Here is an 18,273-nt window from a genome sequence, read left to right on the forward strand (position 1 = left end):
GTGAGACAAGATGCTACACGAGAATGGGCTGCCTCAGTCAGTCTGGGGTGCCACCAGGTACGGAGCATAATACCACTCATTCCTGCCTTGCCAAGGTGGGTGTCAGAATGCAGACAGTCAACAAGCATAGGTAATGAAGTATCAGATACACACACTTGGCTGATTGGTGTAACCCAAAGGCCCGAGGACGCAGAATGCAAACATCCATGCGCCTTCCAAATATTCTTTTCAGAAGCAGGGGCGTCCCTCTGTAAGTGCCGAACAGTGACCATATCTGGCATGCCCGTCTTGTCTGAAGGCTTGCGATTTACTGCCTGCTTGTTCATAGAGGGTAAAATAAAAATTTGGCCTGCAGCAGCCTGTTTAGCAGCCAGATCAGCCCGAGTGCTGCCCCGAGTAACTATAGAATCAGAGGCATGGGCAGCGCATTTGATAATAGCCAATTGTTTAGTATTAAGAGCGAAACTGTTTAGGGAGGAGGATTGCCTGGAGGTTTTCAACAGACAGGGTATCCTGGATGGGTGTACCTGAGGACGTTAAAAATCCATTGTAGGTCAGGAAAACAGAGCGGGGCATCAGTAAGGGCCAGGCGTGGACAGGTTAGAAATTGGTTCCTCGGCAGGCAGTCATGTGGGGGTTCGCTCAGAAATGTGACTGGGTTAATACTGGAGCAGGAAGAGATAAGGAACAAATCGCAGGGAGAACCTGGGAACAAGGGGGTAATCCCTGAGATACAGTGTCCAGACGAGTGGAGTAGGAGGCAACTGGTCGTTATAATTCAAGTTTAAAGGGCCTATTGTAAACCTGTCAGTTTCAGTATGATGTCTGTGCGTGTGTAAGTGATGTAGTACCACACGGGGGAGGGCAGTTTCAATACCCACTCCGCGTGATGATTGCTGTCAGTCAGGAGGAAGGGCAACAGGGTGAATACACAGGAGGAATCCCTGCCCCGTGTCATGTCTCATTTGCACAGTGCCACCATATCCCATTTCCCAAACTGAACCGGGGGGCAGCATGGGCACGAACGTTGCAAAGGTGTCCTGAACTTAGAGAGAGAGTGGCAGGAGGGGAAGAAAACTCCAGTTCACTTAAAAAATTACCAAGCAAGAGTTGGATTTATACCTGCTAAACAAATTAACCAAATTTACCATACACAAAAATCAGAAATTCTTGGGAAAAAAGAATTAATGTTGCAGGTGGCCCCTAGGACCCAGTGGAGCCACAGCTGTGGGAGAAACTGCAAGTTTCATGAGGTATCCATGACTGGAAAAGTGGGCGTGAATTTCAAAACAGTGGCATGTGCCATTGATGGAAAGGCGCTCTCCTGCCTTAAAGCTGGGGGTTGGGGTGGAATTTCACAGTACTGGATATTTCGAATGGTTTCTGGTCTACCCTGGTTCGGCAGGACCAGTACAAATTCGCATTTACTTTTACAGGACAACAGTACACGTGGAGCTGTCTGCCACAGGGTTTCCATTATAGCCCCAGCATTCTCCACCAGTGTATGGCAGACTGTTTAAAGGATTTCAGTGAGCCACACAGGCTTGTACAGTACGTGGATGACATCCTGTTGTTCACAGACAATAGTGAGGAACATGGCCCCCTACTGAGTGAGTTGTTCCAACTCCTGTGCAAGAGCGAGTTGAAGGTAAACCCTAAGGCGGCACAGATAGGGTTGAGGGAGGTGAAGTTCCTGGGACTGACCCCCAGGGTTGGAGAGCGCAGCATAGATGCAGCACAAGCTCGATCAGGGGCCCTTGACATAATTAAACACATCTTTTGTGGCTTCCAAGGGGCATCGACTTGCATTGCATTTTGACGCCCTTGTTTTGGGCTCGGGTGAGAGACTGTGCGATTAGGGAATTGCCGGTTTTTTTTTCTGCCAGGGTCCTTCTTTAGGGGATGGCTATTCGAGGATCTCTTCCAAACTCTGTCCTCACATTCACTATCCTCTGCATGTGAGTTGGGACACTCATATTCTTCGCTACTTGTGGAGTCGCCAGGAAACAGCAAACAGGTGTTAGAGGGTCAAGGCGGCTGCACCCGGGACTTATGTCTTCCTGGGCTTCTCATGGGTTTTAAAAGGATCCTGTCGTCCCTCCTTTTGTTCACTGACCGTCTGGCCTGCGCCCTGTTTCCTGTTTCCCTGTTTTGTTTTAGATCTGGTATGACAGGAGGTAGGGGCTGTACAAGCCGTGGGCTCGCCAGGGGATTCATGTGGGCTGCCTACTGAAGGGCTTGGAGATTCTATGGGAGGTTTAGTTTGGGCAGCGGATGGTGGCGGTTGCTGGGACTGATGGCAGTGTTGGGCTGCCTGCAGATGTAGATTGGCCAAGGACGGGTAGGGTTCTGGAGGGGGTAGCAGTCCCGATGAGGCAGAGGGATGCCTTCCCCAGTCCTCCTTGGTCTTGCTCATCTGTGTCATTAATTTGGAACAACATCGGCACCCCAGATATGTCAGGAGGCACCTCCGATTTTTTGTTTTCTGTCAATGCGGCCTGCCACTCTAGCCCGCGTTCTTTGTCTCGTTGTTCTCTCTCCTGCCTTTCTTGGTTAACTCTTTCCCTTTCATTCATCTCATGATCCTCACACTGCAGTTTTAAAACTTCCCAAGTTTTTGGTTTCCCCTCGTTATCACAGGCACTGATCTCTCTCCTACGTGCATTATCCACCCAACTGGCCAGTTTTGATTTTTCAGGCAGCTCCTCAGCTCTCTTTCTCCAGAATGATATTAACCCTTTCCAGTGCCTCTTCTGCTTTAGTGCATAGATCTATATCCCACGTTCTCCCCAATGGCCAATTCTCATTTCCCAATCTCTTGTTTAAGCATGCTGACAGACGTCTGTACTGTACTTCATTTTCAGGATTATCCCGGCAGAATCGATGTAAAGGAGTGCCGACACCTGATTTATCCAGTGTTTGTCCCATTTTTCCCTTTGCTGTTTTCTTTTTATGAGCGCTTTCACTTTTTACTGTCCCTATATACTACTGCAGTGTCCTTAGCAACAACACCCACTTCAGGGCCCTGACCTTCGCGTGGGGGATTTCCCCTCTTAACAACCGGTCTAAGGCAGGGTGGTTGAAACAGACAGACACGGTAACTACACTGTACCTAGGGCTTACACTAAACGCCCTACCTTTTCCCTATTGCCCGACACAGGATTTCACCCCCGGTCACCAGGTGAAATCTATCCTCCCGGATTTTAAAAATTACCACTTATCTGACCTGTGGACTCCACCCCCGGCCACCAGGGGACTCGAACCTCCTGGATTTCTTTACTCACCTGGGGACTCCAGCCTCCAGGCGTTAGGATTTAGCAGTGTTCAAGACCGTGAGTTAGCTTGGGTTCCGTCAGTACAGAGACACGCAGGGACGAGGGGGGGGTCGCATGGATGGCAGGTTAGTGAGAGAGACCAAGGTGAATCGTACCTTGCGGGCCCGTCCGTCTCACTTCACCGACACTCGAGGGATCACTTATTCAGCCCTCCACGTGAGACTGCTGAACATGCTGGAACCCTGCTCTTGCGCAAAATGTCAAGTTCGTTTTTGGAGACCCTCACGGACTTGCTGCAATAACAAGACACTGACCTGTTTAGAAAAAAACACAAATCCCTTTATTACCAAGCAAGTACAAGCTGTGGAGAATCACTGTACTCAGAGTGCGGAGTCTCGCAAGTAATTTTCCCCGAGCAGCGGACAGTCCCCGCTTTTTATACTTTACAAAAGATATGATACATAAAACGATTTCACAACTTACAATGACATGATGCAGAAAACGATCACTACAACAGACAAAATCATGATACCAAGCAATTATTACATTGACAACATAAAAGACCAGGATATAGTATCGAATGCTGGTGAAGTAGCTGCTAATGGCAGGAGGCGATTTCGAGTTGTTGTCCAGGACAGATTCTGATTTCAAGTTGCCAGTGTGTCTGGCTAGAACCAAATCAGTGCTCTGGCCCCTTTGCCAGCGACAGAAGTTACATGCTTCAGAGGTTTCACACCTTGACAAAATTTCCCCACCTAACCCTATTTGAAACAGTTTGATTCTAGTTTTAATTCAGTCAGGAAGCTTAAGACAGTGTCTGCATACCGATGTGTGAGAAGAAAAGGAGTTACAAAAGCGTTACACTGAATTCCTAGCTGGGCAGGAAGCTTCAGGGCAGTGTCTGCATACCTATGTGAAGGTAGATAAGAGTTTACTTCTGTAAATTAAAGCCACTGCGTAGGAATCAAATGCAGACAAAAGACTTTAATTTATAGAAGTATAAAAATGAATGAGATGATTTCACATTAACATCTCTCAGACAGTTTAACTGCAGATCCATAACAGCGAAACATCAACAGTTACTTAGGGCTCTGAAACTATCTGTATAGCTTATGATAGCCATAGAAGTATTACTCACCCAGCTGTGAGCTGACAGTGGGGTAGAGAAGCTCTGAAGATAGTATGGAAGTGGCAGTCCTGTTGAAATTCGAGGACTCAGAACTTTGTCAGAAACTGAACAGCATCCTGTTTTGTAATAAGTAACTGACATAGAAATTTATTTTATATCAATGTTACATGCAACCATTCTGACGTGAAAATGCCTTAATATGCCGTTTCCGAGTAGCTGGAAATGGAAGAGTGTCTCCGAGCTAGGCTTATAGACCTCTTCCGCGTGTATGCGGCACAAGTTTGAATAAATTCACCTTATAAATACAATACACCCTATATCCTGGCTCACGTCAGCTTCCTGTTTTAATCAGCAGCTCCTGACAAATCCTTTTCCCTCTTTCCTGCCCAATCCGTCTTCCTCAGACAGACCACTGATTCCAGGTTTCAATCTTGTAAACCTCCTCTGAGCCACTTTGAATAAACGAACAGAAGACCAAAACCTGCATACAGTATTCGAGATTTGGTCTGACCCCTTCCTTGTACAAAGGAAGCAGAACATCATATCATTGATGATTATTTGTTGTCATAATAAGGGAGATGGCCTCGTAGCTTTCTGGATTTCAGAGATCTTGATCAATTGGGGCATTAGGCTGAGGAATGGCAGATTGGATTTTATTTGCATAAATGTTGTTTTTACCACAACGCAATACTTCACAAAGGGAGGGCTTGCACAATTAATGGTTGGACTCTGGGTAGTGTTGCAGAATAGAAAAAAACCTCGGGTTTCAGGTACATCATTCTTTGAAATTTGCATCACAGGTAGACAGGGTGGTTAGGAAGGCATTTAGCACACTTGTCTTCATTGCTCAGGCCTTTGAGTACAGGAGTTGGGAAGTGATGTTGGCGAGTCCTCTTCTGTCAGACTGTGTGCTGCTCTGGTCGTCCTGTTGTGGGAAGAATATTGTTAAACTGGAGTGGGTTTGGAAAAACTTACCAGGATATTGCCAGGAATGGAGGCGTTGAGTTATAAATATACGCTAGATTGGCGGGAACTTCTTTCACGGGAAGGTAAGAGGTTGAGGGTTGACCTTATGTAGGTTTAATAAAATAATGAGAGACACAGATAAGGAATAGCAAAGGTCGTTTCCCTCAGGTGGGGGATTTCAAAACCAGGGGCATATTTTTAAAATGAGAGGAGAAAGATTTAAAAAAAGACATGATGGGCATCTTTTTGCTTTATCTCGAGTGTTCAGTGTGTGGAATGAACTGCCAGAGGAAGTGATGGATGTGGGTGGTTACGATGTTTGAAAAACATTCAGATAAGGACATGAATTTGAATGGTTTGGAGCGAATATGGGCCAATTGAAGGAATTTTTTTCAAATAAGGAAAACATTGCTGCTATCACTAGAAGAAATGTTTCTGAAAAATCATCCCATGAAAACATATGCTGAAATTAGAAATAAGAAAGGAACAATCATCTGATGGGATTGTACCATAGGCTTCCTAATAGTCAGAGGGAAACTGAGGAACAAATATGCAGAGGGATCTCAGTTATGTGTAAGAATCGCAAGGGTATAATAGTTGGTGATTTTCAGTTTCCAAACATTTACTGGGACTGCCATTGTGTTAAAGGTTTAGATGGGGAGTATTTTCTGAAATGTGTTCAAGATATTTTTCTTTATCAATAAATCGATGCTCCTATGGGAAAAAAAAATGCGGAGCAAGTGACTGAAGTGACAGTACAGGGAAACTTAGAGTCTTGTGACAGAATTACTATCGGTTTTAAAACAATTATGGAACAGGATATGCCTTCCAGAAAAAGTAAAAGCTTGAATTGGAGTAAGGCTAATTTTAATGCTATAAGAAAAGAACTTTCAACACTTCTGAGTAAGGATTAACAGACCCGCAACATTAACACTGATTTGTCCTTCACAGATGCTGCCAGACCTGCTAAGCTTTTCCAGCAGCTTCTGTTTTTATAACATTCAAACGTTGACATGAGTAGACGGCAGGTATAAGGATGTCTGAGGGGGGGTAAGTTGGGGCGGGGGGGGGCTTTCAGAAATGTGACAATTCAGAGTCATTATGTCTCCGTAAGAGTGAAAGGTTAGGCTGGTAGGATAAGAGAACAATGGGTGAAAAAAGATACTCAGGTTTTAGTCAAGAATAATAAAAATATGTAAATTAGTAGATATAAATAAAAACTCGGCTCAAATAAATCTCTTGAAAGTGTAAACAGTGTTAGGGGCATTCTTAAACAGGAGATCAGGATGGCAAAAAGGCAACATGAAACTGCCTTCATTGATAAGCTTAAGAATAATTCAAAGAGGTTCTGCAAGTGCATTAAAAGCAAGAGAGCACCGAGAGAGCAAGCAGGGCTCCATGAAGATGAAAGAGGTCAACTCTGTGTTGAGCATCAGGAGAGGAGAGAGATTTGAAAGGAATATATTGCATCAGGTTTTACTGTTGAGAAAGAAATGGAGGGGGGACAAGTCAGGGGTAGAAATATTTTGGTGTGAAAACAGCTCATGGAGATGGGGGAGATTTTGAATGAATATTTCTCCTCAGTGTTTACTAAGCAGAGAATCATGGATGCCAAGGAAACAAGGGAAGCAAGTGGGGATGTTTTGGACTATCGAGGTGGCGTTTGCAGCCTTAAAGCACATTAAGATTGATAATTCCACTGGACCTGATGAAGTCCATCTTTGGACACTGTTGGAGGCTGGGGAAGAAATTGCAGAGACCCTTGCAGAGATTTTTCCCGTCATCTTTTCTCACTACTGAAATTCGAGAAGACTGGAGGGTGGCAAATGTTGTCCCATTGGAGAAGAAAGGTAGCAAAGACCAGCCAGGGAACTACAGGCCAGTGAACCAGTGGTAGACAAGGTATAGAAGATGATATTTAGGGAGTGGATCAACCAAAGCCGGGATATTCAAGATAGGATGAGGGATTGTCAGCATGATTTTGTGCACAGGAATCATGTCTGACAATCTATTCAAGTTTTTTTGAGGAGGTAAGCAAGAGAATTGATGAGGTTAGGGCGGCGAATGCTGTCTATATGGATTTTAGTAAGGCCTTTAACAAGGTCCCATACGGCAGCCTAGTCATGAAGGTTCAGTTGTGTGGGATCCAGGACAGCTAGCTCATGGGATTCGAAATTGGGTCGACAGTAGGAAGCATAGCGTGTTGGCTGAATGTTGGTTCTCGGACTGGAGGCCTGTGGCTAATGGTGTGCCACGGGGGTCGATACTGGGATCTTTGTTATTCGTCCCTTACATAAATAATCTGGATGTGAATGTATATGGCATGATTAGTAATTTTGTATCATCTGCAAACTTAAGAGGTATCGCTGAGGTATGAAAAATTACAGGGGGATTGTGATCAGATGGGGAAGTGGGCTGAGGATTGCCAAATGAAATTCAATACAGCTAAACGTGAGGTGTTGGCCTTTGGAAAGTTCAGCCAAGGTAGGAGTTATACAGTGAATGGTAAGGTTCTGAGGAATATTTTGGAGCAGAGAGACCAAGAAGCACAAGTGCATAGTTGGTGGAAAGCAGCATCACAGGTAGACAGGGTGGTGAAGAAAGCATTTAGCATGCTGGCCTTTTTCGGTCGATGCATTGCATGTAAGAGTTGGGATGTTATGTTAAAGATGCACAAGTCATTGGTGAGGCCACACTTGCAGTGTGGTGTACATTTTTGGTCACCCTGTTATAGGAAAGGCATAGTTAAACTGGAAAATGTGCAAAGAAGAGTTACAAGGATGTTGCTAGGAATAGTAGGCCTGAGTTCTGAGGAGAGGTTAGCTAGAATTGGGCTTTATTCCTTGGAATGTAGGAGAATGAGCGGTGACCTTACTGAGGTGGATAAAATCATGAGGGGCTTAGACAGGAAGAATGCACGGAGTCTTTTTCCCAGGGATGGGGAATGGAAAAGATTGTACAGATTTAAGATGAGAGGGGGCAGATTTAAGGAGGATGTGAGGAGCAACTTCTTCACACAGATAGTGGTGGATATTTGGAATGGGCTGCCAGAGAAAGTGGTTGAGACAGCTACAATAGCAACGTTTAAAAAACATTTGGGCAGGTACACGGATGGAAAGTGTTTGGAGGGGGATATGGACCAAATGCAGGCAGCTAGAAATTGCTGAGTAGGCACCATAGTCAGCACAGACCAGTTTGGGCGGAAGGGCCTGTTTCCATGCTGTGTTACACTCTGACGTTAAACCTCCAGGTCCTGCTCTTGTGCATCAAATCATGTTGTGGGAAGTTAAATCATGTTGTGGGGCCCCTTTGCAGAAATATTTGTATCATCTATAATTACGGGTGAGGTGCCAGATGACTGGAGAGTGACTAAAAGTTTGCCTTCATTTAAGGGATATAAGGAGAAGCCTGAGAAAGAAAGACCTGTGAGCCTGACTTCAGTTTTGGGTACGTAGTTGAAGATAGTTGTGAAAGGTAGGATTTATGTATTTGGAGAGTCAAGGAATGATTAGTTAATTGAGATTTTTGGAGAAGTAGCAAAGAAGATTTTTGAGGGCAGAGTGGTCGATGTAGTTTATTTTGACAAGAGTAAAGCCTTTGACAAGGTTCCACACGGTGGACTAAGTCGTAAAGTTAGATCGTATGGGATTCAGGGGGAGCTTGTCAACTCGATACAAATATGGCTTAATGACAGGACACAGGGACTGGTGGTAGAGGGTTGTTTATCAGGCCGGAGGCCTGTTCCCAGAAGTGTTCCACAGGGGTCAGGTGCTCACTTCAATTTTGTTTGACTTTATATTAAAAAAAAGTGATTTAGATGAGAATAGTGGAGACATGGTCAGTAGGTTTGCAGATGACACCAAAATAGGCAGGATAGTGGACAGCGAAATAGGCTGTCCATGATTACAAAGAGATCTTGATTTATAGGGTTAAGAGGCTGAGGAATGGCAGGTGGTGTTTAATTTGGATAAAGATGAGGTATTTCATTTTGGTAAAACAAACAAGATCAGTCCTTGTACAATTTAACGTAGGGCCTTGGCGTCAGTGTTGTCGAACAGAGAGACCTCAGGGTTCAGGCCCTTAATTCTGTGAGGTTGGCGTCACATGTAGAAAGGGTGGTTAAGTCAGTGTTTAGCCTGCTTGCCTTCACTGCTCAGGCCTTTTGAGTATCGGAGTTGGGACGGTATGTTAAAATTGTGCAGAACATCAGTGAGGCCTCTTCTGGAATAATGTGTCCACTTCAGATCTCCTGTTCATCGAAGGATATCGTCAACCTGGGAAGGATTCAGCAAAGATTTAGCAGGAAGTTGCCAGGAATGGAGGTTGAGAATCATAAGGAGAGGCTTGATCGGTTGAGGCATTTTTCCATTGCAGTCTAAGAATGGAGGGGTGATTTATATGTTTATAAAATCATGAAGACTACTGATAAGGTGAATGGAAGGTCCCTTTTCATTTGGGAGGGGAATTTCAAGACTCGGGGGGCTGGAGAAAACCAGCTGAAACGTTCACTCTCCATGTATGAAGTTGGACAGTCCCTTTTGCCAGACTATTTGACGAAGGGCCAAAGAGATGGAGGTTAGGTGATGCTTCTCGTGGCTGGATTAGCTTTCTACTCTGGGTGGCTTCATGCTACACTTACAGTCTATAGGTTACCAGTATTGGAGGGTATGAGTTATGAGGAGAGACTGGGACTTCACTGGAAAATAGGAGGTTGAGCAGTGACTTTCGAGAGGTTTATAAAATCGTGAGGGGTCTAATGTGAACAGCAAGGGTATTCTCCCTTGAATAAGGGAGTCCAAAACTAGAGGGTGTTTATTAACTGGAGAGGAGAAAGATTTAAAGGGAGACAAGGGGGAGCTGTTTCAAACAGAGGGTTGTTTCTATGTGGAATGAACTGCCAAAGGAAGTGGTAGATGCAGGTACACTTCCAATATTTAAAAGACATTTGTACAGGTACATGAATAGGAAAGGTTTAGAGGGATATGGACCCAACTCAAGCAAGTGGGACTCGTTCAGTTTGGGAAGCCTGGTCAAGTTGTAACGAAGGAGGCTTGAGAACTCAGAAATAAATTTTTGATATTTTGAAAATAGTTCACATTACAGGAGACGAAGTGCTAAATGTCTTAGAAAATACAAAGGTGGATAAATCATCAGGACCTGATCGAGTGTATTCCAGGACATTGTGGGAAGGAAGGGAGGAAAGTGCAGGAATATTTGTATCAGCTGTAAATATTAGGCAGGTGCCAGATGACTGGAGAGTGGCTGATATTATTCCTTTGTTTTAGAAGGGATGTGGGAGAAGCCTGAGAACTATAAACCTTAACTTAACACTGGAAAACAGGGACAGAATTAGAGTCAGTATGGATTTACGAAAGGGAAATCATGCTGGACAAATCTGCTGGAATGTTTCAAGAGTGCAACATTTAGAGTTGAAAAGGCAGTGGATGTAGCTTACGTGGGCTTTGCGAAGGTGTTCAAAAAGTCCCACAGAAGAGATGAGCACGTAAATTTAAAGCATGAGAGATTGAGTATTCACAGGGATACAGAACTGTTTGGCACACAGAAACAGTCAGAATAAAGAATCATTTCATGTGTGCCAGTCAGTAACCAGTGTGGTACTGCAGGGGTCAGTGGTGGACCCCAGGTATTCATACAATCAATTAGTTATTTAAATGAGAAATGTGTCTCAGTTCGAGATTATCCAGTTGGATTACAAAACTAGGAAAACACAAGTCACTAACAGTAAGCATGCAGATGTAGCAGGGGGATGAAGAAGGCAAATGGTATTTTGACCTGCAGAGTTAGAGCATTTGAGTACAGGAGCAGGGATGTCTTACTGAAATTGTACAGGATCTTAGTGAGACCACACCTGGGATGGTATGTGTAAATTTGGAATTTTTATCTGAGGAAGGAACTTCTGGATATGGAGGCTATTTGCAACAGTTGATCAGACTGATTTCTGGGATGGCAAGACTTATATATAAGAATAGGATGGATTGGTTAGGACGAAATTCACTGGAGTTTAGAAGAACGAGGAAAGATTTCACAGAAACCAATAAAATTCTAGGTAAATACAGGAAGGATGTTGTCAATGACCGGGGAGTCGGAGTTTAGGGGCATGGGATAGGCTGTTAAGGATTAAAATGAGGAAATTTTAAAAAAATACAGAGACTGGTGACCCTGTGAAATTTGCTGCCACAGAAAGCAGTTAAGGCCAAACACTGGATGTTTCCAAGAATAAGATGGTATGTATAGTTGTTGGGGCTCAAGGGATCAAAGGGTCTGGCTCTAAAGTGGGAAGAGGCTGAGTAGAATGATCAGCCATGATCAAAGTGACTAGCGGAGAAGGATCGAAAGCTACAATGGCCTGCGCCTGTTCCCATTTTCTCTGTTTCTAATATGGTGAAGGTGGAACATAAGAACAAAATGATGACAACTGACACAAAAAACAGCACAAACTTATCACCACTGGATGAAAATCCTATAACTCCTTACCAATTTGCAACATGGGAGCTACATCACCACGTGGATTGCAGCAGTTCAAGAAAGTGCAGAGTGATTTTGGAAGCTTCTGCAGTGGCTGCTCTGTCTCTCATTTTCAATCCAGTTTTCAAGTTGTTGAATGCCCTGAGAAACGTAACAGAGTATGTCAGAAATATCTTTGGAAGTTTGCTGATACTGGGGGAAGCAAGGGGTGGGATAGGGGTTGGAGGTACAGAAGTGGGTAGTGTTGGGGAAGAGGGACAATGAGAGAAACAACTGGCTGGATTTTGTGGTGGGGCGATGGGCAAAGAATAACCCCAATATCCAAACCACACGGTCCCACCCTGTTCAGCTCTCTCCCTCCACTTTGTGGTCTTTCTCTGAGCTTCTGTCACACCAGCAGCCAGCTCAGCATTAAAGATGTGCATTTGGCCCAGTTTTAAAGTCCTTCTGTTTGACCACATTCTCTCCCAAACTTGCTGGCACCAGTTCTCAGATGCTGACCTTATTAATGGCCAAAAGAGTCTACACAGTTTTTGAATAAGAAGCAACCTGCAATTAACTTCCAGGCCTGGCTGCAGAAACCAATAATTGATTTTGTATTTTTTTGGAGCACAACTGCTGCTCACAGTCCAGACGTCACCGTTCAACTCTCAGATTCAAGCCAAAAATTATTTATATACTCAGTGAGGGTGCTAACACAGGACAGAGTGGAAAGATCTCTAACCAGTGAGTGCACGTTGGAATTCTGCTTTACTGAGAACATCTCTCATTGCTGTAATCACATTCTGAAGTGGCTTGGTAGGGTAAAAGCTGACAGGACTTTCCCTCCCACAGGACAGTCTAGGCCTGTTTCAGGAAGTCTGAGGCTCTCTGCAACCTGCACGCAGCACCGGAAGACCCCTGTTTGAGACTTTAGTCCTAAACTGAGCAATCATGCAGCCCTCTTGCTGGAATACAGCACCGAAGCTGCCCTCCCCTTTAACCTGGACTCACCGCTTGTGGCTCACATGGAGGACCATTTCATTCCAGATATCTCTCCCAGTACGCATGCTCACAATCACAATGAGCTGTGCGCATGCTCCATATCTGAATACGCCGGTTTGATATCGAACGACCAATAGCAAGCAAGAGGCGGGACAGAAAAGGCACCGGAAATGCTTCTCCTCCAACCAATCAGAGGACAAGGGCAGGGCCCAGTTCTCAGTAAGGATCACCGGATGCGAAACGTCAACTGTGTTTAATCCATCACAGAAGCTGCCGGAGCCGCGGGGCTTTGTTTTTGTCATGTCATTTGCGCGGCGGGTGGGCGGGGTTATTCTTCCACTAATCGGGGGAGACAGTGGGAACTGCGGAAGCTGGAGCGTGTGAGATAACAAGCTGTGGGGCTGGATGGACACAGCCGGACAAGCAGCATCTCAGGGGCACAAAAGCTGGTGTTTCGGGCCGAGACCCTTCATCAGTAAATGGGGATGGGGAGAGGGTTCTGGAATAAATAGGGAGAGAGGGGGTGGCGGACTGGAGATGGACAGAGGGGAAGATATTTGGCTGTTGGTTTGTTCGCCGAGTTTGGCAAATGAATTGCAAACGTTTCGTCTCCAGTCGAGAAGACATCATCAGTGCGTAGCTGCTGCTGCGCAGGAGAAGATAGGTGGAGAGGAGGCAGTCAGGTCAAAGAGGCAAGGATGAAGCCAGTAAAGGTGAGTGTAGGTGGGGAGGGGATAGGTCAGTCGGGAAGGATGGACTGGTCAAGGGGTCGGGATGAGGTTTGTAGGTATGAGATGGGGGTGCGGCATTAGGTGGGAGGAAGGGACAGGTGAGAGGAAGAACAGGTTAGGGAGGCGGGGACGAGCTGGGCTGGTTTTGGGATGCGGTGGGGGAGGGGAGATTTTGAAGCTTGTGAAATCCACATTGATACCATTGGGCTGCAGGGTTCCCAAGCGGGATATGAGTTGCTGTTCCTGTAACCTTCAGGTGGCATCGTTGTGGCACTGCAGGAGGCCCAGGATGGACATGTCATTTGCAGAATGGGAGGGGGAGTTGTTTAGTGCGAACTGAGCATGGGTGATCTGCAAAGTTGTCCCCAAGCCTCCGCTTGGTTTCTCCGATGTAGCGGAGCCACAACGGGAGCAGCGGATGCACATTTGCAGATGTGTGGCCTGGGATTGAGGTGAGGGGGAGGGGGAGGGGCAGGTGGAGCACTTCCTGCGGTTGCAGGGAAAAGTGCTGGGTGTGGTGGGGCTGGGGGAGAGTGTGGAAGGGACAAGAGAGTCACGGAGATAGTAGTCCATCTGGAAAGCAGATAAGGGTGGGGACGGGGTGTGAGGGATGAGTTGTGCAAAATGTGGGAGACACAGTCGAGGGAGTTCTCTACCACTGAGTGGGGGGGGAGGTTGCGGTCCTTGAAAAACGAGGACATCTGAGATGTACAGGCGTGGAATTCCTCATCCTGGGAGCAGATGCGGCAGAATTGGGAATAGGGGATGGCATTTTTGCAGGAAGGTGGGAGGGATATTCAAGGTAGCTGTGGGAGTCAGTGGGCTTGAAATGGATATTGGTTTCTGGGTGGATGCCGAAGATGGAGACAGAGAGGTCCAGGAAGGAGGGAGAGACATGAGAGATGGTCCAGGTGAACTTGAAGGTGGGATGGAAGGTGTCAGTGAAGTGGATGAACTGTTTGAGCTCCTCGTGGATGCATGAGGCGGCGTCGATGTAGTCATCACTGTAATGGAGGAAGAGGTGGAGTTTAGGGCCTGTGTAAGTATGGAAGAGGGATTGTTCCACATAACCTACAAAGAGGCAGGCACAGCTTGGGTCCATGCAGGTACCCATGGCCACCCTGTTTGTCTGTAGGTAGTGGGAGGAATTGAAAGAGAAGTTGTTGAGGGTGAGGAAGAGTTTGGCAAGGCGGATGAGGGTGCCAGCAGAGGGGGACTGGTTGGGCCTGTGGGATAGGAAGAAGCGGATGGCCTTTAGGCCATCTGTATGGGGAATGCGGGTGTATAGGGACTGGATGTCCATGGTAAAGATGAGGTGTTGGGGACTGGGGAATTGTAAGTTTTGTAGGAGATGGAGAGTGTGGGTGGTGTCACAGCCTTAGGTAGGGAGTTCCTGGGCTAAGGGTGAAAAATGAATTCCAGTTAGGTGGAGATAAGTTCGGTGGGGCAGGAGCAGGCAGAGATAATGGGTTAACCAGGGCAGGCAGGTTTGTGGATTTTGTGAAGGAGATAGAAGCGGCCGTTGAAGGGTTGGGGAATGATGAGGTTGCAGGCTCTGGGTGGGAGGTCACCTGAGGTGACGAGGTTGTGGATGGTTTGGGCAATGATGGTTTGGTGGTCGGGCATGGGGTCATGATTAAGGGGACAGCAAGAGGTGGTGTTGGAGAGTTGGCGTGTAACCTCAGCGATGTAGAGGTCAATGCACCATACTACAACTGTGCCTCCCTTGTCCATGGGTTTTATGCTGAGGTTGGGAGAGGAGCAGAGGGCTGCACGTTCTGCAGGGAAGTGGTTGGAGTGAGTGCGAGGGGTGGAGAGGTTGAGGCGTTTGATGTCACAATGGCAGTTGGCGATGAACAGGTCGAGGGAGGGTAGAGGACCTTGGAATGGTGCCCAGGAGGAGGGGGTGCATTGGAAGTGAATGAAGGGGTCAGTAGAGGGAGGGTTAGGCTCACGGTTAGAGAAGTAAGCGTGGAGGCAGTGGCAGCGGAAAAACTACTCAACGTCCAAGCATGCCCGGTATTGATTGATGTGTGGGTGGAGGGCGACAAAGGTGAGCCCCTGACTGAGGACTGATCGTTTGTCCTCAGTAAGGGAGAGGTCTGTGGGGATGGTGAAGACTCGACAGGGCTCAGTGTTTCTGTCTCCTCTGGAGCTGCTGGCTGTGGAGGCTGTGGGCGGAGTGACATCGGAGATGGTTGTGGGTGGAGTTGCGTCAGCAGTGGGCAGAATTGCATTGGCATGAGCAGAGTTGCATCGGTTGTGGGCGGAGTGCCATTTGCGTTGGTGATGGGAGGAGTGGGGTCGGAGGAGGCAGCAGCAGTGACGGTAGGAGTGTCGTCAGTGTCTGTGGTGTTGGACTCGGAAATGGCAGCTGTTGCATTCGCTGTTCCGGAAACGGTGTATCCGGTGGCGGAGGATGTGACGTCATCCCTGGTTGCTCCGAGAGTGGCCATATGGCCAATGCTGGCGGGCACATTGTTGGGGAGTTCCTGGGTAGGGTTGGGGATTTGGGAGGTGTAGGTTGCCTGTTTCGGATGGTAGGCATCAGGAAGTTTACTGTACTTACGGTTTTTTGTGTCCACTAAAGCTGTTAGAATTGTGAGTTCAGTTTCTGGATCCTACGAAGAATAAAAAAAACAGGAGAGGTCCTTTGCAGGTCTGAGAGAGGGAGGCTTAATGTCTTAATGTTCTGGATGTAGACATTGTCACGCTTGGGGCCAAATTGGGAAGGCTTGAATGTGGACTGTAGTCCACTGGAGATGATCTGGTTCCATAGGCAGGTACTAAGGAAGGTAATGTGGCTGTAGTACCTGGTTTGCTGCAGGACATGGTCGAGCAGTCTCAAGGCAGAAGAGGGCAGTTTTTGGACACTTTTCCAGGGTAATGGTATGACTGCATTAGGCTGTGTGCATGATGAAACCCGAAGCCATCCCGAGATGATTGACTGAAGTGATTCCTTCGAGAAGTATTTAACTTCAGAGGAAATCATGACCAGACTGGCCCTGGATTTATTGCACTTTCGGCGAATGACACACGATCTTGTTTAAATGCAAAATATTCCGAGCAGTCTTTTCAATTTGAATGCTGAAACATTATTTCCATTTGTGCAAGAGATTACCACCAGTGGATGGACCTTAAAACTGGAGAATGTCTCAGTTAGACAATGGTGACTTATTTCTTTTACCCTTTCAAAGGATTGTGTGTTTATGGAAGTCTTTCCAGAGAGAGATGGAGGATAAATCATTGAATATTTTTAAGGGAGAGGCAGACAGATTCTTGACTAAGAATAACACACCAATGTTATAAGGGGTGGGGAGGAACGTTTATTTGAGCCCACATCATTCAAGAGCTCACCGCATGGAGGACTTGGTTTGATTTTTCTGATCACTTACTCCTGATCCAAGTTTTCACATGGCCACGAAGGCTCTGCCTTTCAGAATGATGGATACAACTTCCAAATACGATTTTTAAACAACACTGAAAATACTCAGGATAGCTTCATGGTTTTTCAGCAAGATCAGAGACATAGAACAAATTTAAAATCTCAATAAAACTGCTTTAGTAAACAGATTGGGCTGAATATACGTCTTTAATAGTACAGATTACTTTCATTTGGAGCGTTGAGATGACTTTTGTTGGCAAGACCAGCATTTATTGCCTCTGTCTAATTTCCATTCAGAATATGATGGTGAAACCCAGGGACACTAACATATGTTTCATGGAGACTTTCAGGATTCTGAAGAAGTGTCAGTGAATGGACAATGATATAGATTCAAGCCAGGAATGCTGTGTGGTCTTGGAGATTGTAATCCTCATCACTTGATGCTCACAACATATGGAAATTGTGATCAGAGATAATGGGATCTGCAGATGCTGGAGAATCCAAGATAACAAAGTGTGAAGCTGGATGAACACAGCAGGCCAAACAGCATCTCAGGAGCTCAAAAGCTGACATATTATGGTAATTGTGAGACTGCTTTTTCTGTTTTCAAAAATTAAGGTCAGAGAGCCATTCAGCATAAAAACAGGACCTTCAGCTGAACATGTCTATTCCAATAAAAAAAACTACATTAATCACACTTATCTTGAAGTCGACACCCACTTGGCATGGCATTTTGAGTGCTCCTCCAGCTGCTTCAAAAAATGCTGCGTTATCTTTAATTATCTGTGACCTGAGCTGTGATTTGTCTTTTTCTTTCACATTATGCATGAACTGCATTTTGCAAATCTATCCCACATCATCAAAGACATCAATTAGCTCTATAGATGAATTTTTTTTCTGGAAAATCAGACATTCTTTTTAAGTCATTTGGGATTTTATTGGAGCTAGACCGGCATTATTTGACCTTCAAAACTTCCAGCTAGAAGTTCACCAAATTGGAAATGTAGTGGACACTGAAAAAGGTTACTTCAGAGTACAATGGGATCTCGATCAGATGGGACAATGGACCAAGGAATGGTAGGTAGATTTAATTTGAATAAATCTGAGGTGTTGTATTTTGGAAATCAAATTAGGGCAGAACTTGTACTCGAAATGGTAAGGCCCTGGGGAGTATTGCTGAGCAATGAGTCCTGGTGTGCAGGCGCTTGGTTCCTTGAAAGTGGATTCAGAAATAGATAGGACAGTAAAGAAAGCATTTAACATAGAACATAGAATATTACAGCGCAGTACAGGCCCTTCGGCCCTTGATGTTGTGCT

The 18,273-nt window shown here is 45.8% G+C and overlaps 1 long non-coding RNA gene across 1 annotated transcript; it reads right to left on the reverse strand.

Moving 5' to 3' along the window:
- Nucleotides 1-1,839: 1,839 nt before the first annotated feature.
- LOC132210153 (uncharacterized) lies at nt 1,840-12,907 on the reverse strand. Its single transcript, XR_009446384.1, has 3 exons — nt 12,850-12,907; nt 11,866-11,997; nt 1,840-3,589 (listed from the first exon to the last, which is right to left on the reverse strand). It is a non-coding gene; the product is annotated as an uncharacterized LOC132210153 (long non-coding RNA).
- Between the last annotated feature and the right edge of the window lie 5,366 nt (nt 12,908-18,273).

This window comes from Stegostoma tigrinum, chromosome 11, assembly GCF_030684315.1.
Source record: "Stegostoma tigrinum isolate sSteTig4 chromosome 11, sSteTig4.hap1, whole genome shotgun sequence".
Lineage (NCBI taxonomy): Eukaryota > Metazoa > Chordata > Chondrichthyes > Orectolobiformes > Stegostomatidae > Stegostoma > Stegostoma tigrinum.